This window comes from Lichenostomus cassidix, chromosome 4, assembly GCF_008360975.1.
Source record: "Lichenostomus cassidix isolate B80296 chromosome 4, HeHo_3.0, whole genome shotgun sequence".
Lineage (NCBI taxonomy): Eukaryota > Metazoa > Chordata > Aves > Passeriformes > Meliphagidae > Lichenostomus > Lichenostomus cassidix.
In genome coordinates this window covers 49,027,382-49,034,825 of record NC_139484.1, presented here as the reverse complement: position 1 = coordinate 49,034,825, position 7,444 = coordinate 49,027,382, and the positions used below count along the sequence as shown (strand labels likewise).

Sequence of the window (7,444 nt, the reverse complement as noted above, 5' to 3'; positions counted from 1 at the left end):
CAGATGTGTTGCCAATCTGTCAAGTGTTTTCAGTGTGCATTTTACTATTCTTTACACCACAAAAAGACTGGATACAGCCACTGCTATTTCTATACATCATAGTCACAATTTTTCAGCTAAACTTTCCAGTTAAAAGTGAAGTATGTAATTTTGACAACCACCATGATATTCTATAAATTCTTCTTAAAGATGAGACCACAAAGAACATTTCTGAAATGTTCTGAATAAAAGTTTTGTGAATAATGCATATGTAAAAACAAAAAACTTGACTCAAATATAGAGTATGTACAGTATAAAGGATTTCGTTAATTCAGAAAGATGACTTCTGGTGTACTTTTCCCACAACCCATTAAATTTTGAGTATTTCCCAAATGAAGCAGTACTGTTGAAATTAAAATAAGAAATTCCCTACAAACTTGAAATGCTCCTCTTCTCATCTAGTTGTCTCAGAAGATAAGTAAGGCAAGTGGAAAAAAATACAGTATTTGTTCCATAGAAAAAGTCCTAATGAAGCTGTATTGAATATGAATTTATTAATATGACATTTTAAATGTAGCACTTTTATGCAATGAAAGCAATGAAATCAAAGCAAAATGAACTCTGATTATTTTGACAGTATGGTATAATAGAAGCAATAGGATACAAAAAATCATAGGTATGAGTTTAAAAAGTAAACACCATGCAATTTATATGTCATCCATTAGAAAATTAGCTCTACTTTGGTTTTGCTAATTTGCATTGCCCCTTAAGTATCTTCTGTATCAGTTACTTATATTTTCTTGATTTCAAGGTTCTATGGTGTTCACCCATCCTATCAGCCCAGAATGAATGGAGATAATACCAAAAAACAGCAGGAGAACTTTCCAAGTATTACGTGTATCTGTCTCTTTTTGATACAGACTGTCACTGCTGATGGTAGTGCCCAAGAGCAGAATAGATATTGCCATATAGGATCCCACCCAAGCTCAGGCTGATACAGTATTGGCCTGTGGAATAAGTTGAGCTGCAGATTCTACGGAAGGTGGTTTCCAAGAACTCTGCAGTAAGCAGATGGGGAATATCTCTTTTAAGGATATTGTGATGTCAGACTGTACTTTAGTTTCTGAGTTCAGAGTGCCCTTGTACGATCTGTCTGCACATCCCCGAGGGACACCATAAGCTTTAGACATTGCTACCCCCGGGCACTTCTGCGTGTCTGTGTGTGTCTCTGTGTGTGTGTGTGTGTGTGTGTGTGTGTCTATGTCTGTGTGTGTCTATGTCTGTGTGTGTGTGTGTGTGTGTGTGTGTGTGCACTGGCTGAATCACATGTGTACATGGCCTGGCCACACACCAACCTGGAAAACATGAGCAAGAGAGAGCTTTCTTGGGGAAAAGCTTCCCTCCACCTAGCTAGGAATTTTCACAATCCTGGAACAACTAGCATCTTCGAAAAGCCTATCCTTCAGTCAAGTTTGTTAAAACTGGCTCTGTTGTTTGATGCCAGCTGGGATGAGCACTGTCAGACAGGTAAAGCACACAGCTGCACAGGCTGTATTTCTGTGCAGAACGAGGAGCAGCAAGCGCTGTGTACCTCATTACTGCCTCAAACCTGCACCGCCATGCCTCAGCTGTGGCCTCCTGCACCCTTAAATCAGTTTTAGCAGTTGGAAGTGCATCTGGCCGTCACACAGTCTATTAATTTGGAAAATTATTCAACCTCTGGATGGCAGCGGTCACCGGTAGAGCATTGCGTGACGAGGGCAGGAAACCGTGCGTGTGTTCACACATGAGGCAGTTAGGACCGGCTGCCTCAGCATAGTGTGCAGGGTCCTGAGAGGAGGCTAAAGGCTGCGATGTGTATCACCACAGGTTTATTTCCCCTAAATGGGGCAGCGTGCAGCTACGGAAGTGTTTGGCTTCGTGCAGTTGGAAGACAGGCAAGGACGGCCAGGGACAGCATGAGGCGGGCAGCGCTTCCTCCGCCGCTTCCTCTGCCCCGCCGGCAGGGGGCGCGCGGCACGCGGCGCCGCAGGCTGAGGGGCGCTGGCCCGGCCCCGCCCCGCCACACGCGGCCACGCGCCGCTCCCGCCCCGGGCAGGGGGCGGGGCCTCTGCGCTGTGGGCGTGCCCCGGGCTGGCCCCGCCCCTCCCCTGGCCGCCGCGCGCAGGGAGGGGCCGGAGCGGGACCGGGGGGACGCCAGAGCGGCGGGCGGGATCGCCCAGTGCCCGCGGCTCCCGGCCCAGCGGGAGCGGGAGCGCTGGCGGCCGCCGGGCGGGGCGGGAGGAGAGGGCGCGGGAGGGGACGGGAGAGAGTGCGGGGGCCTTCCTTGCGATTTTTTTCTTTCTCCGCCCCCTCCCAGCCGCGCCCCCTTCCCGGACCGTGAGAGGTGAGAAGGGCGGTCGGGGCTCGGCAGCGAGGGGAGGGGGCCGCGGCTGCCGCGAGGGGGAGGAGAAAGCGAGAAGGAGGAGGAGGAGGGCGAGGGCCGGCGCCCGCGAGGGTGGGGGCGGGTTCGCCCTCAGCGCCGGCGGGCTCCCTCCTGCCGGCCGGCTGCGGAGAGCGGCTGCGGCCGCCGCCCCGGGGCCGGTGCCGGGCGTCTGGGCTGAGCGGGAGCCGCGGCGCTCGGCGGGGAAGTGCCGGCGCTCGCCCGAGCGGGGCGGGGCGGGACACGGCGCGGAGTCCGGTGCGGTCCCGCCGAGACGGGCAGCCCCGTGGCCAGCTCGATTCACAGCGGTCAGAGCGGAGACCTGGTAAAAGTGCACTAACATAGCTTTCGGGGACTTGCCCCCGTGTCACTTAACCTTCACCATCACACTGTGAAGTAGTGGAAAACGGGGGTTTTTTGAGACTGGTCGAACAGATTAGAGGAGCCACTGACTGCCAACTCACTACATGGGGAAGGGCGTTATTACGTAGGGAATAAAAATAAGTGTAAGTGTTCAACAACAAACAGCTGCTGATTATATGTATTACTGGTTTATGTGTTTCCATAAAGCGTTTTTGTGGCTTGGGGCTTTGAGCTGGGGCTGGTTGAGCTGTGTGAGCAGCGGTGCAGCCCAGCTGAAGCTCAGCCATCCGAGGCCCATGGTCGGCTGTTCGGACAGTAATGTCAGAATGTAAAAAGGGAAGGCTTGGTTTTGTTCCTTTCTTTTACTTAAAAGTTAATGATGGAATTATATGAGCTAAACTCCAAATACAGTCATCTTTTGAAAAAAAGAAATATAGCTCAGGTCTTCTACGAGCGTAAACAGGAATAAAAATTTGAACTCATGATAGTGTTGGTGTAGCTTTTCTGTCTAGACATAATCTACGAATTGTACTGGTGGATTCTTTTTAAAAACAGATCACACGATGTATTTTCTTGAGCAGTTCATCGGTTTTGCCAGAAACAATCTGGTCATCTCTCATAAAGGCATTTTTGCCTGGGAATTTCCAGAGGCATATGTGGATTAATATTACCGGGGGAAAAAAAAAGCACCTTGTTCTTGAACTTTGTAGGTGCATTCCTGATAGGGCAGATCTGTTTCCATCTTATGTTCTTCCCATTTTCCCCTTGCTGAACAATGCTAGGGGCCACAAAGCAGGATAAAACCAAAATAATAATAATAGTAATAAATAATTACCCTAATCTGAGTCAAATAGTGTTTTCCTCTGCCATATATCAGCTTCATTGAACTATCCATCCCTTAGTCATGTACTCTGAATGGGCAGGTGCACTACCAAAGGCAGCATGTTTACACCATGGCAGTAGCCTAACACATTGTGTTTCACAGAAATACAATGACTGGTAATTTAAAATAGAAAAGAATTTGAGTGAAGATGAAGAAAATCTTCCGTTAGACCATTATGGTCAAACAGTAATTGCAAGCTGTTGCTAACAATGACAATTCATATTGGTGGACTTGTTCTAGCTCTCGGGACTTCTGTATGACCTGTGCTTTTAAAAAGATTACTCTTTGCTTATGTTGATGTCCTGTGGTTTTCTTTATATGATTCAGTGTTTCATGGTATGGTAAAGAAGATTACTTAATCAGACATAACATGACCCAACAATGAAAGTTTGTACGCCTCTTAAGAAATTATAGTATGATTTTATATTTCCCTTACAAAATTCTTACAGTTTCCTTTTTCCATAGCTTTTCCTTACAGCTGTCTTACCAAGTAAAAAAATGCAGTAATTACAAACCTGATTATCCACTGTTTGCTTTTTTTCATAAGAACAAAATCTTTCATTCAAAGTTACCAGCAAGGCAATGCTGACCATGGACACATGTATTATTTGGCTGTGTGGCCTTTAAAAAGAGTCATGTGGGAGAGATGAGGTTATGTTTTCCAGATGCAAAAATGAGGTGGATTTACCATTCAGAGACCTGAAAGGTTCTTGCAGCTAGTAAGAGAGATCAGACCATGAGAAGTCAAATATTAGGTATCACATTATGCATGCAGGTATCATGTAAGGCTACTTTCTTTCACTTCAAAGTGCATATAGTAATTTGTTTGGTGCCAAGCCAAAAGGAGACACGTACTGTTTCAGCAGGCTGGATTTTTTAAGTAGAGTCTAACCTTGATGAGAAAGTTTTTAGTGGCCTGTAAATAGGTAAGGGCTGAGAACCACTGCAACAGTAAGTGTGAATTTTTACAGAGCTGCTCCATTTAGGGAAGCATGTTTAGCCGTGGTACTTAGCTTTTTCACCAATGCAGTCAGTGTTACTCTTGGTAACAGTGTTCAGCTAAAGTGCTTCATGTGGCAGATCAATTCTTCATGGAAGGGAATTGGAAATAAGGGTGACAGTGGACTAAGGGAATTTTTTTTTGAGAGAGAGAGATACTGTCTTTGTAACGCAGTGTTTCTTGAGAAGCATCTTGTATTCACATTTCATATTAATTCCCATCTTTTTTTTTAGTCTTTCTTGATGCATCTATAACTTGAAGTAATGGAAGAAAGTTATGTTAAGATGACAGTTGTGCAGTGATGCACTTTATCATCTTCCTATTAGCAAGTGTAGGAATCTCAACAAATTGAAAGAAGTTCTATCTGAACAGAGTAGGGAATCTGCCTTTGAGATTATTCCTTGCATTTCCCCCCAGTGGATGGTTCTTACTTGTTTGTACTGTTATTTTTCTGCCTCTAGATTTTTTTCTGCTACCTCAACTTTTTGGAAAGAGTAAGATAGATGGAGCTACCTGATTCTTTGAACAGCTAGAGATGATTCCAGTGTTATAGGTAAGTATTGCATTTACTCAATTCTAACAGTCAGTTGTGCTACAAGGAATGTGATTTTATCCCACAAGAGTACAGAGTCTTCCTTACACTGGAAATTTCATCCCTTTTTTGTGTTATGTTACACATCTTGTAAGGGCTTCTTTCTGGCAAGTGTGCGTAAGCAGGAATGACCTTGCTCTTGTAGGCTTCACATGCTAGTGGTTGGTCCATTTTGATGTGATTTCATCACTTTTGCTCTTTATTAAAGCATGCTTTATAGAAGACTGTCAGCAATACTGTAAAGTTCAATTTTGATCTTTTCAAAATGCAATAAAAGCCTTTGGGTCTTTTAATCATTATAGGAAAAACAGGAAAATTGATACTAAGTCTGTTCAAGAAAATACTGCTTTATAGAAATTCTTATGAATAAAGGCCCAACAAATGCACAATCAAATCTCATTACTCCAATAATACTGACTGGCTTTTACATTATTTCATTTTTTAGCAGGAAAGTAGTAAGACTGTTCTAAGCGAAAGTAATTTTCAAAGGGAATAGCTTTGACATTTGCACAAAGCAAAAGGATAAAAGAATGGTAAAAACTTGAATACATGCAAGAATCTAGCTTTATCTGAACTCTCTGTAAAGTAAAATACTGCTGAAAAATTTGTGCTAAGGGTGACAAAAGCAATCCAATTGATTTAGAAATACTAGGTTTTACTAAAGTGAAAAAATCTGCTTTCTTGACTGTGAGGTCTCTCTGCTTTGGGAATGTTGATAAAGAAACACAGTCCTTTAGAATTTACTCATGTCATACAAATAAAGAAGAGAGATGGTCTTTCTCCCTGTTCACATCATGATCAGTCACATTGTTTCCGTCCTCAGTCAATCCCTATCCTTGGTAGTAACTTCCACCATACATGACATCAACACTTTTCTGAGCTTTAAAAATTATTAGAACTGCTAAGGTTCCTCAGAAATTACTTTGCAAACAGACTTTGTGTTTTCACTGCTTTACAGTAGCTCAAAATCTGGTAGCTCCACCTACCAAAATAGCCAACCTCCTCCAGATTGTCAGAATTTTTAGACTTGACCTGCATCCTTTCTGCAGTGGTCATGAAAGTTGAAAGGAATTTGAAACAAATGCCAAAATGTACTCCAAAGAGAAAGAACTGAACAGGTTGATCAGTATGGGATATATCTTTATTCCCATGTTATGCATGGGAAGGTAGAATGACTAATTATCAAGCAGGGCTGGTGATTATTAATTATGTTTTATGGACTTTGCTGGCATTTTTCCAGAGGGCAAATTTCTGTAAAGTTGAATATTGATTTCAATCTGTTGAGAGGAATACTTTGCCAGTTAATTACCTCTTCTGGCAGTTCTAAGTGCAACTGATGCTAAAAATCCTGATGTCTTCCATAACAACAGGATATATTTCAAAGAAGAATTTTTGAGCAGTAGCTTGGATTCTTCCAACAGCATCCATTGGAATTTCAGAGTTAATGGAAAACTGTTAATAATATTTTACAGAATGTTTTTGTAAAACAGTGAAATTTAAGGCAGAGTGAGTACTGGCTTAATTTCTTTGAAAATGTGTGTGGATAAACTTGTCTCACTACCTTAGCTGATGCTTTTGTCAAAATAGCAAATACACATAGTTTTGACTCTAATAGGCGACAGTGATGACATGATCTGTCCAGAACAGATTTGAGTTGGAAGTGTTCGGTGGAAGTAGTATCATTCATTACAAACAAAAAAGTTCACACCATTCTTGGACTTACTGTAGCCTCAATCTCAGAGCCAACGGAACTTGCCAAAATCAGGCTAAAGTATAGCCTTAAAACAGATTAAATATTCGCAGCACTTGGCTGTGTCATATGATACATATGCATAGTGTAGAGTAAGACAAGACTCAAGTCCATATAAGTTTACTAACCTGAACTGTAAAGAATACAAATAGTCATATGGCTGAATTAGCAAATTAGTTAAAAGTTTACAAATGATGTGTATGTGGTGAGGAGATGTAGGAGAAGCTCACAGGAGGATGAGATTTTTATCAGTGGTTTTGATGATTGCATTGTTTGAAAGCAAGTTATTGCCTGTTACCAGAGTAGACATTTTATGTTGAGTTTTGCACAAATAAGCTATTAGCCTGACAGTTGCTGTGAAGCATTATACGTTGGTTATTCATTAGTCTGGTTATGCATTTGTCTGGTAGATATTCTAAAATGTGTTCTAATATTCTAAAAAGAAATACTTCTGA

The 7,444-nt window shown here is 42.6% G+C and overlaps 1 protein-coding gene across 5 annotated transcripts in view; it reads left to right on the top strand.

The window, feature by feature from the left end:
* Positions 1-2,148: 2,148 nt before the first annotated feature.
* Positions 2,149-7,444, top strand: part of KLHL5 (kelch like family member 5) — a 57,673-nt gene continuing 52,377 nt past the window's right edge. For 3 of the 5 annotated variants that reach the window (XM_085059140.1, XM_085059139.1, XM_085059138.1), the window contains exons 1-2: positions 2,228-2,365; positions 5,109-5,200. The gene's annotated coding sequence lies outside the window, so the exon portion shown is untranslated. Of the gene's footprint in view, positions 2,366-5,108; positions 5,201-7,444 lie in introns of all 5 variants that reach the window. The other 2 variants (XM_085059142.1, XM_085059141.1) reach the window with 2 other exon arrangements.